Source organism: Canis lupus, chromosome 5, assembly GCF_011100685.1.
Source record: "Canis lupus familiaris isolate Mischka breed German Shepherd chromosome 5, alternate assembly UU_Cfam_GSD_1.0, whole genome shotgun sequence".
NCBI classification, from domain to species: Eukaryota; Metazoa; Chordata; class Mammalia; order Carnivora; family Canidae; genus Canis; species Canis lupus.
In genome coordinates, this window is record NC_049226.1 from 4,871,554 (window position 1) to 4,886,526 (window position 14,973).

At 45.4% G+C, this 14,973-nt stretch overlaps 1 protein-coding gene across 8 annotated transcripts in view; it reads left to right on the forward strand.

Annotated features, from left to right (window-relative positions):
* Window positions 1–4,344: 4,344 nt before the first annotated feature.
* Window positions 4,345–14,973, forward strand: part of PRDM10 (PR/SET domain 10) — a 96,707-nt gene continuing 86,078 nt past the window's right edge. For 3 of the 8 annotated variants that reach the window (XM_038535637.1, XM_038535640.1, XM_038535641.1), the window contains exon 1: window positions 4,345–4,858. The gene's annotated coding sequence lies outside the window, so the exon portion shown is untranslated. The remainder of the gene's footprint in view (window positions 4,859–14,973) is intronic. The other 5 variants (XM_038535635.1, XM_038535642.1, XM_038535638.1 and 2 more) reach the window with 2 other exon arrangements.

Here is a 14,973-nt window from a genome sequence, read left to right on the forward strand (position 1 = left end):
GGCAAATGACAGTTTTTCTTTTTCCAGTGTTCCTTCTTCTTTATTCATTTGCTTTCCTGTCTAATGACGAGCTTTCCCTTTTTGCCCACTGACTTTGTGGTTAACCTTTGTAACTCCTCACTCTGTTGCCACCTCTGGGATGCATTTAAGAAAAGTTTTTCACAACTGGCCTACACAGCATTTTAGTTGTTTCTGTTGGTCTATCTTATCTGCTTTACTATTGGCAATAGGTGTCAGTCTTCATCTCCCATTCTTTCTCCAGGCAACTCCTCCCCTGAAACTGCTATTGACAGGTTACCAGCTACTCCTATTTCCATCTTTCCAGATTGACAGGTTATCTCTCTCTCTCTCTGTTTTTTTTTTTTTTTTTTTAAGATTTTATTTATTCATTCATGAGAGAGACAGAGACACAGACAGAGGGAGAAGCAGGCTCCATGCAGGGAGCCCAATGCAGGACTTGATCCCGGGACTCCAGGATCACACTGTGGGCCAAAGGCAGGTGCCAAACTGCTGAGCCACCCAGGGATCCCCAGGTTATCTCTCTTTATCTTTCTTTAGCTCTTCTTGAAATACTTCCTTCCCATGGCTTCTCAGACACCATCCTCTTTTGTTCATCTGTTTTACTTAACAGTCTCTTTTGTTGGCTCTCTTCCTATCCTGTGTCTCTAAATTCAGCAGCTCCCAATAGCTTAATCCTGTTCCCTCTTGTTTTCTCTATACTCAAGCTCTTCCTCATCTAAGCCTTATTAGAAGACCTTATCTAATTAGACTTCATGTAACCTTATGTATTTAATTTTTTTTTAAAGTAGGTGCTATGCCCAGCATGGGGCTTAAACACACAGACCCAAGATCAAGAGCCACATGCTCCACCGACTAAGCCAGCCAGATGTCCCAACCTTATGTATTTGAATACAATTTATAGCCTGATGAATCATGAAATTGTATCATAGCCCTGATCCTGTCTTGAAAGCCAACTATCAATACAGAACATTCAAGTGGATTTATGAAATATATACTTTAAACTTAACTACAATGGAACACTTAATTTTCTAACCATTTCTCTCCTAGTCTTCCCAATTTCAGTGGAGCCATCAATATTTACTTAGTCACTGAAACTCAATTTTTCTTTCTCTCTCTCTCTCTCCCTTTTTTAAAGATTTTATTTATTTATTCATGAGAGAGACAGAGAGAGAGAGGCAGGCTCCATGCAGGGAGCCCGATGCCGGACTCGATCCTGGGTCTCCAGGATCACGCCCTGGGCCAAAGGCAGGCGCCAAACCGCTGAGCCACCCAGGGATCCTTTCTCTCTTCTTTTTAAGACTCAATTTTTCAAGTCATTCTTCATCACTCTCTTGTCATTGCTAGAAACCCCCACTCTGTTCCTTTATCTTGTCTGTTTGCAAGTTCTGTGGCTTTACCTCCAAAACATATCTGGTATCCACACACTTCACCCATTTACACTATTCCTATTTTAGTCAAGATCAATGTTTCTTAAAGTATATCGCAACAGACCCCTAATTATCCTCCTTGTCTCTTATTTCTCACCCTCTTGCCTAACAAGATAAGCTCCCTGGAGAAGCCAGAATTATCTTAAAAAATAAAGTTATACCCTGCTTAAAATCTCCAACTACTTTAAATTGTACTTAAAACACAATAACAACTTCAATACTAAAGCCTTCAAAATCTTGTATGATCCAGCTCTTACTATCTCTTCAAGTTTTCTCGTATCACTATACTCCTTGCCCTATATTCCAGCAACTCTGGCATTGCTATTGTTTTTATTTTTTTCCTATTGTTTTAGTGTGAAAAAAAACAACAACACAAAAACCCCTGCTTTCATGGAGTTTTCACTCTAAAAATGGTACAAATTCATTTTTTTAATGGCCGAGTAATATTCCACTGTGTGTGTGTACATATATACCACATCTTTATCCCTTCATCAGTCAATGGACATTTAGGCTCTTTCCATAATTTGGCCACTGCTGGCAAAGCTGCTATAGACATAGGGCTGCAGGTATTCCTTTGAGTCAGTATTTTTGTAGCCTTTGCGTAAATATCTAGTAGTGCAGTTACTGGGTCATAGCATAGCTCTATTTTCAACTTTTTGAGGACCCTGCATACTGTTTTCCAGAGTGGCTGCACCAGTTTGCATTCCCACTAACGGTGCAAGAGGATTCCCCTCTCGCCATATTCTCACCAACATCTGTTGTTTCCTGTGCTGTTAATTTTAATGGCTGGCTTTTTTTTTGCATTATTCATTTCTCAGCTCAGACACTAGTATTTTAGAAAAGACTTCTTTGACACTCTATTTAAGTTGCCAGCAGTTCTCACACTTTGCATTTTCCTGCCCTTTTTTTTTTTTTTTAAGATTTTATTTGAGAGAGTGAAGGAGCACATGCATGAGCAAGGTGGAGGGGTGGGGGGGGGGAGGAGAGGCTGAGGGAGAAAGGGAGGGAGAGGGAGAAGCAGACTCCCTGCTAAGCAGGGAGCCCTATGTTATTGTTATTTGAACCCAGGACCCTGGGATCATGACCTGAGCCAAAGGCAGATGCTTAATTGACTGAGCTACAGAGACACCCCTGCTATACTTTCTTCATAGCACCTATCATCATCCGGAATTATCTTATTAATTTTCTTCTCTTGCTTCTAGCACATACAGTACGTATTCAATAAATACTAGTACGCCAAAAAGAGTGAATTCTAATGAATGTAAATTCAAAACTAAAAATGTATAGGCGGGGCGCCTGACTGGCTCAGTGGCTAGTGTGTGCTCCTGATCTTGGGGTTGTGAGTTTGAGTCCCACGTGGGGTGTACAGATTACTTTAAAAAAATCTTTAAAAAATTATATGAAATGCAGATTGCTGAGGTTCACTCAAGGCCTTCTGAATCAAAAATCTTTGGGATGGTGTGTACTTATAATATGTGTGTGCTCTAAAGTTTCAGACCACTTCTCCAAGTCCATGAGGGTAACTTGTGCTCTGCAGTCCAGGTAGCCCCATTCATTCTGTCAACTTCCCTTTTTAGGTTCCCTGGTGTCATTTCTGGTCCAACGACCTCAGTTGGGACCACCCTAATCCATCAGAGAGCATATAATGTCAAATCTCAAAATGGGGACTTTTTTTTTTTTAGAGGCCAAGGGATATAAAGAGTGGATTGTCCAGCCTCTGGTATTGTCTATCCACAGACCTAAAGGGGAACACTGGAGTGACTTTCCTAACCAAGATCATGTTTCCTAAGGCAACGGACCTCCATGGGACCTCCAAGATCATGTCCAGGGAGGAGTTACTGGCATTGCCTCTTCAGGGCCCAAATATGTTTTCTCAATTGAATTCAACAAGTGTTTAAGGGATCACCTAATTCCGAGCCCAGCAAAGCTTCCAATCCTGTGGAGGAACAAAGCATGGTCTAGTTATCAAGTTGCTTACAACCTAATCAACTGTCTTCGAGTTTTAAAAACTGCAGTGTTCTCTTGTTTCCACTGTGTTTCCAGTTTTTAAAAATAAATAAAACAGAGAGCTGGACGTGGTTGAATGGATTTTTGCATTTTCCCCGTCCCCACCCTTGGATGTTTTTTCTATTTTCAAGTCTCTTGCTTCCTCGTGCTTTCTTCCTCTTTTTTCTTGGTTAGTTTAGCAGTTTTGTGTGCTTTATCATCGTTAACACTTCCATTCCTATTCGTTGAAGTGTGGGAGGTATTTTTACAAGTAAAGCTCACTTAATCTTTAAAACAAAGTAGCAAAGCAGCTGCCAGGGGGCTGGGAAGATCGCTCCCTGGAGGTCCGAAGGTTCCAAGGCTCCTCCGGATCCGGCTGCTCCTCCCGTCGGGGGCGGCTCCCTAGGGCTGGGCGTCCCGCTCCGGAGCTTGGGCTCACTTGTGCGCGCTCGGCTGCCCTTTGGGAAGGCGACTTGGAGCGAGAGCGGGACGCGGAAGCCCGAGGTTAAGAGATGAGCGATGGAGTCACTGCTGCATCGGTGTTGAATCATGCTTCGTGTCCTGAACAGCACCCCCACCTTCCTAACGGGAAGGGCTAGAGGAGCGATGCGGTGCGGCGCCGCAGGGGTGGGCAGGGCCGGGGCGCCGACGCGGTCGCCGAGCTGGAGGCCCCGTGCGCCCCGGGGCAGCCCTGGCCCCGGCCGGCCCTGCACCCCCGGAGGCCCGCGGCCCGGGGCCCAGCGCGGCGCGTGCAGACCCGCCGAGGAGCCTCCGCCGGCAGGTGGGCGTCAGGTGCACGCGCGCGGGGGGCGCCGAGCCCAGCCCGCCCCCACCCCCCGCCTCGGGATCCCGGCGTCTCCGCCGCGGTGGCGGTGGGAGGGGGGCCCGGACCCCGACCCGCACCGCAGCCGCGGCACCCGGGCCACCTGGGCAGCCGCGGGACCCCGAGGCCCGGCCTGACCCCGAATCCGCAGAGTCGGCTTCCCTGATTGGCTTAGCGCACAAACGCAGGCGAGCGCCGCCTGAGACCCGCTCTTTGATTGGGCTTTAAAGCAACAGCAGAGCACGAAATAAAGAGGCCGTCAGCCATTGGGCCGTCGCGTGCATCTCCTTCTGGCTTTCTCTGCCGCCTGAATAAGCGTCTCAGGATCTTCGTCATGAGTCTTAAATCTGGGCCTGTCAGTTCGCCCCGGCGTTGCTCGTCTCTAGGCAGGGCATGGGGTTTACAGAGGCCCGCCAATCCCGTCACGGCGAGATCAGGTTGCCGGGCAGATTATGCTAATAAGGCCCCGCCTTTTATGCTGCTCCCACTCTGCGGCGGGAAGAACCACCTGGAGGTGGCGGGGGGGGTTTGATTTCCATCACCCCTAGGGAGAGAGGACCGGGGACCCGCTGATCTTCCAGCTCCCCTCACCCAACGCCGTGTAAGTACCTAAAGGATTAAGGGAACCGGATAAGCCGGCGGCCGGAGTACCCCATCGACTGGGAGGGTGTTTCGTCTTTGCTTAGTCCCACCCAAAATGGCGCCAAGCTCTTTCCGCGTCTCAGCGCCCGGCCGGGGCCAACCGACCGCGGACCCGGGTGGGGGGGGACCTGGCGGTGGTGGTGGGGGGAGCAATCCCGGCGGCGCCGCCCGATGGTACAGTCCAGCCGGGGCTGGGACGCGGCACCTCGCTCGGGGTGGGGGGTCAAACCATCCGCGCCTTCCGAGGGGACAGGGGCAGAGCGCCCTCCGGAGCCGCTCCCGGCGCTGCCTTCCGGGCGGCCGCCGCGCCTCCGGGCCGGGCCGCGCCCGCGCCCGCGCCGCCTCCGCCGCGACCCCCGCGGGCCCGCTCGCCCCCCGGCCGCGCGCCTCTGCTCCCCTGCCCCGGTGGTTGGGCCGGGGCGGCGGTTGGGCGCCCCGCGCGCTCCTGCGGCGGCGGTTGGGCGGGCGCGGGGCTGGGCCGGCGGGGCGCGGGCGGGGGCGCGGGCGGGGGCGCGGGGTGCTCCGGCCCCGGCCCCCCGGCCCCCGGCCCCCGGCCCCCGGCCCCCGCCCCCGCCGTGCAGCCCGGCGTCGCGGGGCCGGGCGGGGCGCAAGGACGGCGGGTCCCCGCGGGCCGCCCGCCTGCGGTGGTAGCGACGTCCCCGCCGGGCCTCGGCGCGCGCAGGCGGGGTGTGCGCGCGAGCCCGGGGAGCGCCGCGGAGGGCCGGGCCGCCACGAGGAAGCCCTGCGCGCCGGAGCTCTCGGCCTCCGCGGCCCTCGCCGTCGCCGGACCCTGCAGAGCCGCCCGGGACGCCCCACCGGCCCCGCGAGGTGCCCCTGCGCCCTCCAGCCCGCGCGCGCCCCGCGCCGCCCCGCGCCGCCCCCCCGCGCCCCGCCCCGCCCGGAGGACACGGCCCGCCTGGGGCAGAGCCCGCTTGTAAAGCACCCTTGACTCCATCCGCTGTATTGACTTTCATAAAGATCTTATTTATATACTCATGGGAGACCCAGAGAGAGAGGGATGCGCAGGCTCCGCGCAGGGAGCCCGACGTGGGACTCGATCCCGGGGCTCCACGATCACGCCCTGGACCAAAGGCAGCGCGAAACTTCTGGGCCACCCGGGCTGCCCCAATCTGGTGTATTTAGACACAACTTATAGCTTTACTTTTTTTTTAACGACTCGTGTCGCAGTGAACAATTGAGTAGTAGCGCTACATTTTAAAATTTTGGACCGGTTTGGGCGGGGGGGGGATTGCTGGGTGGCTCCACAGTTTAGCATCTACCTCCGGCTCAAGGCGTGATCCTGGAGACCCCGGATCTAGTCCAGCATCGCGCTCCCTGCACGGAGCCTGCTTCTCCCTCTGCCTGTGTCTCTGCCCCTCTCTCTCTCTCTCTCTCTCTCTCATGAATAAATAAATCTTTAAAAAAATAAAATAAAAATTTGGACCAAGACGTTTTTCCCACCTTGTGACTCTTGGTTTATTCCTTGTTCATCCACTCTGGGCTCCCCTCTTTGTTTTGCAACCTGCTCTCTTTTCCTAAATGAGTGATTTTTAGTTTCCTAATGTTTTGCAGCCCAAGGATTAATGTGTGCATCCTATGCTGTACATGTGAATGTAATCAAGTCTGTATGAGAGAGATGGCAAAGTTCACATCTTCAAGGGCCCCAAATGCTTTTTACTTAGATTATGGTGATGCAAGGTATAGCCTGTCAGTCCAATATGATCCTAAATTGGTTGGTACTGCCTCAGTTTCCACTTTGTCTAAATTCATTATTTCTTCCTGGTTTTCACGACGATACATGATCATTGCAGAAACCACAGAAAATAGAGACACAGTCTGAAATAAAAACTACTTAAAGTAAAATGACTAGAGATAATCCCTCCTGATATTTCAGTGTGGTTCCCATCTTTGTGTGTGTGTTTGAAACATTTCTACCGACTTGGCATCATGATTTGTGTTTTTTTGTATCTAGTTTTTTTTTTTTTTTTTTTTTTTTTTAAACTTAGATCAGTAACCTAATGACTTCACTGGCGATTTGCTACTTTCAAGACTTTCCCTAATACTTGAAGGGGCCACCCTGAACTCTTCTGAATGTAAAGAATTTACAACATTTGATTCCTTTTACCTTTTAAAAACATGTCCCAATGGGTTAGGTTTCTGGTAACAAGTAGAATTCGATGAGAGTTGAGAAATACTGAGCTATAGTTATGGTTTCCTTAATTTTACATTTCAAGCATGAGTAAACATAAGTTCATTCTTTCATTCGGTAGAAATGAACTATTAAACATCTTGTCATTGCAGTGTTTGAATTGTTTAGTCAGAGTTGGTTTTAAAATTGAATGCTGATGTACTTTGACCTATTACAGCCTAAAATACACAATCTCCCCCTATCCTATCTCTTTCCCAAAGAGCGTAGACACACCCCCTTCCAGCAATTTGTATGTTTTTTACAAGCAGAATTTATTATTTTTAAAATTTATCATCGGTGCTTTAATATATTAGCAAATGAGAATTTGGTGTGCTGTCTAGAAAGAGCCAGGAAGAGTGGTCCCTCTGGAATTCTCCATGGCTACCGCGTAGGGGGAGGAAGGTGAGAGGGGAGCTGCTGACTTCATTATTTTGGTCCTTCCCCCCACCTTGCAGCCTTCTTCTCCCTCTTCTGACATTATCCTGTTTACATGATTTACTTCAATCACTGCTAAATCTGCTCCCTGTCCTCTTTTTGTTCTCAAGGCTGCAACCCTATTTCAAGATTTATGTGGAACATTCTGAACTGGTGCCTATTTCCTATAGCTCCTTCTGCGACATTGATACTTCACTATTAGCGCTGAAACATTATTGCCATTCCCTTTCTCAGATCCTTCAGTGGTTTATACACAGCTGTATAGATTCTAAATTTGTTCAGCTTGTGGAAGGCACCTGGAAGTGGGTTTTGTTTTGTTTTGAAAACTTTGAAATAGAGAATTACTTGGTGGTGGTGGGGTGATGGTGAGAAAATGGAGAGGGAGGGGGGAGATTATGGATAATCCCAAATCATAAGTATAGCAAAACGTGTCACAATGTGTAGGAAGCAAACATTATGGAATCAATACTATGCAAGACTTCAAGAACCCCAGATAGATTGCTGGAAGGTCATTATCTGCAAAAATGATCCATTGTTGCTTGTTACTCATTTCCTAGTTGGACTCTTATTTCAACATTAGAATATCGGAGCCACATGCTCCCTTTCTTGACCTATATCTTTCACTTTTCTAGGTCTGACTCTGGCTGTAATCCACAGCCTCTTTCCTTTGTGATCCTTACCAGGGCTGTCCCTTAGATCTCTGCTGCCCCATATGGTAGCCAGTGGCCACATGTGGCTGTGGAGGGCTTGAAACTTGGCTAATGCTGTAAGTGTGAAATACTTTTATGCCAGATTTTGAGATTCAGTATGAAAAAAAAAAGGTTCAATTGGTAACTAGAAAGTTTATTGACTTATTTTTAAGTAATATCTGTAGCCGATGTGGGGCCCGAGCTCAGGACCCTGAGATCAACAGTCCCATGCTCTTCTGCTGAGCCTGTTGAGCTGATGCTCTTAAAATATTGGTTGTATGTTGAGATGATAATATGTTGCATATACTATGTTAAATAAAGATATTATTGCAATTAATTTCACCTGTTTTAAATTTTTAAAGAATGTGGCCACTACAAGATTTAAAATTACATATGTGAGGGATCCCTGGGTGGCTCAGTGGTTGAGCACCTGCCTTTGGCCCAGGGCATGGTCCCAGGGTCCCAGGATCAAGTCCTGCATTGGGCTCCCTGCATGGAGCCTGCCTCTCCCTCTGCCTCTGTCTCTGCTTCTCTCTCTCTGTGTCTCTCATGAATAAATAAATAAAATCTTAAAAAAATGAAATAAAATTACATATGTGGCTTGCCCGTGTGGCTTGCATATTTCTGTTGAACTGTGCTGTTCTAGGCTTAGTTCAGTAGGGGTGAGGTGTTTCCAAGTAGTGGTAAACTGTCATACAATGTATTGTCTTTGTTTCTATAGTTTCATCGAATAGATACTGCTAATATGTAGGTGGGCCTGATTTTTTTCTTAGTGCTTATGATAGCTCTCACAGAAGCATTATTCTTCTGAAGAAAACCTTAAAACCACTTCCAGATAATTGAGTTAACTGTTATTGAATTAATATGCTCAATTAATCATTCAAACCTAAAATAATAAAATGAAAATCTGTTGAGCACACAATCCATTAAAAAAAAAAAGTAGAGCTAAGCATAATCAGCTGAATTTTCCCAAACTTGGTCTGCTACTTATTGATTTTTATAATGTGTCATTTTTTCAGAGATTTAGGAAATACTTCTGGGAGAATGTTGAAATTGAGAAAATCAGGCTCACAGATTTTTTTTTCTCCTCTATGATTTAGGAAATGGCCACAATAGTTTGATTCCAAGTATGGAACGTTTTGGACCAGCTCATGGGACAACTGTCCTTTTAAACAAAAGAGAGTCAGGGATCCCTGGGTGGCACAGGGGTTTGGGCCTGCCTTTGGCCCAGGGCGCGATCCTGGAGACCCGGGATTGAATCCCACGTCGGGCTTCCGGTGCATGGAGCCTGCTTCTCCCTCTGCCTGTGTCTCTGCCTCTCTCTCTTTCTCTCTCTGTGACTATCATAAATAAATAAACATTAAAAAAAATAAACAAAAGAGAGTCAGCTTACAGATGAAATCATATTCTTTTAATACCCGTATTTGAAAACGTTGAGGGACACCTGGGTGGCTCAGTGGTTGAGCATCTGCCTTCGGCTCAGGTCGTGGTCCCGGGGTCCTGGGATAGTGTCCTGATTGGGCTCCACGCAGGGAGCCTGTTTCTCCCTCTGCCTGTGTCTCTGCCTCTGTCTGTGTGTCTTTCATGAATAAATAAATAAAATCTTTAGAAAAGAGAAACTTTTAAAAAGAAAACATTGAGAGTTTTGCCCTAACTTACTTTGGTGGAAGTATTTCCTTTTACTACTCCGTATGGGTAGTACCTAGTTTGACCTTGTGGCATTGAACAGCGTGGGCTCTGCGAACAAAAGAACCTAGATTCATAGACTAGATTCAGTTGACTCATCTTGGGCCTATTACATAAAATCTCTAAGCTTAGTTTCTTTATCAAATCCTTTAACATTTTTTTTTAAGATTTGTTTATTTATATTTTAGAGAGAGAGAGACAGCTTGGTGGGTGGGGGCAGAGGGAGAGGGAGAGAGTCTCAAGCAGACTCCATACTGTGTTGACACTGAGCACAGAGCCCCGTGCGTGGCTCCATCTCACCACCCTGAGATCACAACCTGAGCCGAAACTATGAGCCGGTTGTTTAATGAACTGTGCCATCCAGGCGTCCCTCATTCAACTAGTTCTTAATTCTTAATGAGGATAATAATAGTACCAATCTCATACTCTTGGTATGAGAACGCTTGTTATCAGTCACTACAATAATACAAATGGCTCAGTAACAAAGCACATATGGGGGCCCCTGGGTGGCTCAGTGGTTGAGCATCCGGCTTTGGCTCAGGTTGTGACCCCAGAGTCCTGGGATTGAGTCCCGCTTTGGGCTCCCCACAGGGAGCCTGCTTCTCCCTCTGCCTGTGTCTCTGCCTCTCTCTGTGTGTCTCACATGAATAAATAAAATCTTAAAAAACAACAACCAAAAAAACCTCAAAGCACATACTGATTGCTGGCTCAGTACCTACCGATTTTGAACCTTCTGCTTCAGCCAAACAAATCTTCCCACTGTTCCTTCAGTATTCTGGAGTTTTCCTTCGTGCTTTCACACCTTACTTTCTCACACGGATTGTTTGTGTCATCCCTCCCCGCCCCCTTCTCCAGTTCTGTCCACCAAAATTCCATCCACCTTTTTTGAGCAGTTGGTTGGTAAACTTTTTTTTTTTTTTGTAAAGAACCAGGGAGTAAATATTTGTGGTTTTGTGGACCATATGGTCCCTGTTACAAGCACTCCTTCTCCCCTGTCATGTGAAAGCATGGCTGTGTTCCAGTTAAACTTTATTTATGGACTCCAAAACGTGATGTACTGTAACTTTCATGTGTTACGAAATACTCTTTTTTTGGAGTCTTTTCAACTATTTGAAAATGTAAAATAGCTCGCAGGCTATATCCAAAAACAGGTGCTGAGCCACCCTAGCGCTGTAGTTTGGCAAACCCTGTACTAGAGCAAGTTGAAAGCACACATTCTTCATTGAGGCCCCATTGACCGTCTTACTTGAAAGTGATCCCCTTTGTCTCTGGATGTCCTACAAAACAGGATTTCTGTACTGTTTTGTAATAATAGTGACATTGACCGATTGCTCCATTTGTATCATGTAGCAGTTATCTGGGCTTATTTCTTGGTTCCCAAATATGTTATAAATTCCTAGAAGTGATAGATACTTTTTAACCCCCTCATGTAGTGCAAGAAAGCCTTTTACTTGCTGGATTCTATAATGTTTGGAGGAAGAAAGGAGTGAAGGTAATCAAGATATTCAAGGTGATTTCTGAAGTCTTCTTTCCTTTTCTTCAAAATTTTTGTGTTTTGTGCGCAAATCTCTCCCATTTTCTTAGCATTGTTTGAAGATTTTGAGGCCAGTCTGTTGGGGGTTATTTTCAGGCTAATTACAAACCATGATTATAGGCAGCCTTATTATGTCCTTCTGAGAGCGGAATAGCTATAACACCTTTGGCTAATTGTTGCTTTGCATTTGACTAGACTTTTTAGTGTGTTTTCTAAGGCATCTGTTTCCATTTCATCCTTAATGTGCAACATTAACAGAAAAGTATTGTAACTACAGATGAAAAAAGAAGACAATTTTAGTGAATGATGTAAGAGTGGTGGGAGGGAAGGCTAGGAGCAAAGTGTGTGCATTCTCAATCCTAGGCAATGGTTTTTATATTTTTTTTCTTTTTTAATATTTTATTTATTTGTTTGACACAGAGGTAGAGAGAGCAAGAAAGCACAAGCGAGGGAGCGGCAGGCAGAGGGAGAGGGTTCTCAACAGAGCAGGGAGCCGGACATGGGGTCTCCATCCCAGGACCCCGGGATCATGACCTGAGCTGGAGGCCAATGCCTAACTGACTGAGCTGAGCCATCCAGACATCCCTATTTTTTCCCTTAAGATTGTTTGTTTATTTATTTATTTATTTATTTATTTATTTATTGAGAGAGATAGAGAGAGGGAGAGAGAGAACACACAGTGGAGAGGGGGGAGAGGGAGAGGGAGAGGGAGAGAGAGAAGCAGACTCCCCGCTGAGCAGAAAGCCCCATGTGGGACTTGATTCCAGGACCCAGACACCATGACCTGAGCAAAAGGCAGATGCTTAACTGACTGAACCATCCAGGTGCCCTGACAATCGTGTGTATATTAATTAGATTTCAGTCATTTATGCATCTCTCTTGAAGTTGATTAATGAAATTATCCTGGATTTTAATTAAGTACTTCATACATTGATAAATATAAGGACCAACATACAACCAATTGGTATTGAGGACACTTGTTTATGTGACATGTAAGTTTTGTTGAGTACATGAAACCTGTTGAAGTGAGATATGATATAACCATGAAATGTTAATTCTAGAATTAAAACTAAATTATAGGGAGGCACCTGGGTGGTTCAGTCATTTAGCATCCAACTCTTGGTTTTAGTTCAGGTCATGATCTCCGGGTGGTGGGATCTAGCCCCCTTTGGGCTCTGTGCTCATCACTGAGTTTGCTTCAAATTCTTTCGCCCTCTCCTTTCCCCTCTGCCCCTCTCTGTTCACACTCTGTCTCTCTGTCTCTCTCGAATAAACAAACTCTTAAAAAACAACAGCCCCTCCCAGCCTCCAAATTATGGAGAGCCTGGCTGGCTCAATCAGTGGGACATGTGACTTTTGATCTTGGGGTTGTGGGTATGAGCCCCATGTTGGGGGTAGAGATTAACTGAAAAACAAAAAACAAAAAACAAAAAAAAACAGAATAAATTATATGCAACAGAAATTACACTTTGATGAACTTCATTTCATTAAAAATTTTTAAGAGCATTTATATTCATGCTTATTTATGAATTATATATGAGTTATCCCAAAATCTAGGTGTCTCATCAAAAAAAAAAAACCCGATATATTTTGGGGTGCATGGTAGCTCAGTCAGTAAAGTGTCCTGACTCCTGGTTTCGGCTCCGGTCATGATCTAAGGGTTGTGAGACAGCCCTGCATTGGGGTCTGCACTCAATGAGGTATGTGTTTGATATTCTCTCTCCCTCTCCCTCTGCTCCTTTCCTTGTGCTCATACACGCTCGCTCTCTCTCAAATAAATAAATAAATAAATAAAATCTTAAAAATGGTATCTTTTTATACATCATTAAAAAATATATCTTTTTGGGGTCCCTGGTTGGCTCAGTCAATGGAGCATATGACTTGATCTCAAGATTGTGGGTTTGAGCCTCATGTGTAGAGATTACTTAAAAAAAATTAAAAATCCTATGTTTTTTGGGATCCCTGGGTGGCGCAGCGGTTTGGCGCCTGCCTTTGGCCCAGGGCGCGATCCTGGAGACCCGGGATCGAATCCCACATCAGGCTCCCGGTGCATGGAGCCTGCTTCTCCCTCTGCCTGTGTCTCTGCCTCTCTCTCTCTCTGTGACTATCATAAATAAATAAAAATTAAAAAAAAAATCGTATGTTTTTTCAGATCTGTGGTTTTTCACCAGTTATAAATTATAGTAGATATGGGACACCTGGCTAGCTCAGTCTCTAGGGTATGTGACTCAATCTTGGGGTTGTGGGTTCGAGTCTCACATTGAGTGTAGAGATTGTTTAAAAAAAATCTTTGAAAAAAAATCTTTGAAAAGAACTCTTGGAGATATATTTTAAGTCTAACAAAAAAATGTGTAAAAGACCTTTACAAAAAATAATTTGAAGACTTTATTGAATGACTTTAAGTGAAACATAAATAAATGAAGAAGATACATTGGTTCAAGGATCAGAAGATTTGATACTGCAAAGTGGCAATTCTTTGGAAACAGACTTAGAGATTTAATGTAATCCCAACAAATTAATAAAAAGGCAAGCTGATACTAAAATTATCAGTAAATGCCCAAGAAAAGGCCAGCTACTCTTGAAAAAGTAGAAACAAATTGGAAAACATCTTTATTCGAGCTCAAGAAGAGCTGTAATAATTAGGACAATGTGGTATTGGCACCAGGATAGACTAATTGATCAATAGGATACCATGAGGTGTCCAGAAACAGATTCATATGTATTCAAAAACTTATGACCCAGGAAGCATGGCAGATGAAAGGCAAAACAATAAAGCTTTTAGAAGTTAATATTGGAGAAAGTATTCATGACCTCAGTATAGATCTTGAATATCGAATCTTAAATAAGATGTTACCTGCACTAATTAGATAATGGGCAGAAGTGTTGAGCAGGCATTTCAGAAAAGGAGCTATCCAGATGTCTAATAAATGCACAAGAAGCTGTTCAACCTTGTTAATAATCAAGGAAATGCAAATTACAACCACAGTGCCATATAACCATATACGTAAATCACAGTTAGCAATACCGAATCCTGAAGCTGTTGAGCAATAGGAACATTCCTACCTGGCTGATAGGAGTATAAAGTGGTATGACTACTTTGGAAAGCAGTTTGGAATTATCTAGAAAGTCAAAGATATGTGGACTCTAAAACCCAGCAGTTCCCCGGCTAGAGAAATGCATATATATGAGATAATCAGAAAACGTATTTGGAGTAATTAATTTTCCTGATATGAGTTGACTCAGTTAATATTTGAGGGCTACTATGTTCTCTTCTGTGCACAAAGGTAGCTTTTGTCTTGGTACAACAGTGAATTAATGTTATTTATATCTTCCCTCTGCTGAAAATTTTTTTTTTAATTTTTTATTTATTTATGATAGTCACACAGAGAGAGAGAGAGGCAGAGACACAGGCAGAGGGAGAAGCAGGCTCCATGCACCGGGAGCCTGACGTGGGATTCGATCCCGGGTCTCCAGGATCGTGCCCCGGGCCAAAGGCAGGCGCTAAACCGCTGCGCCACCCAGGGATCCCTCTGCTGAAAATT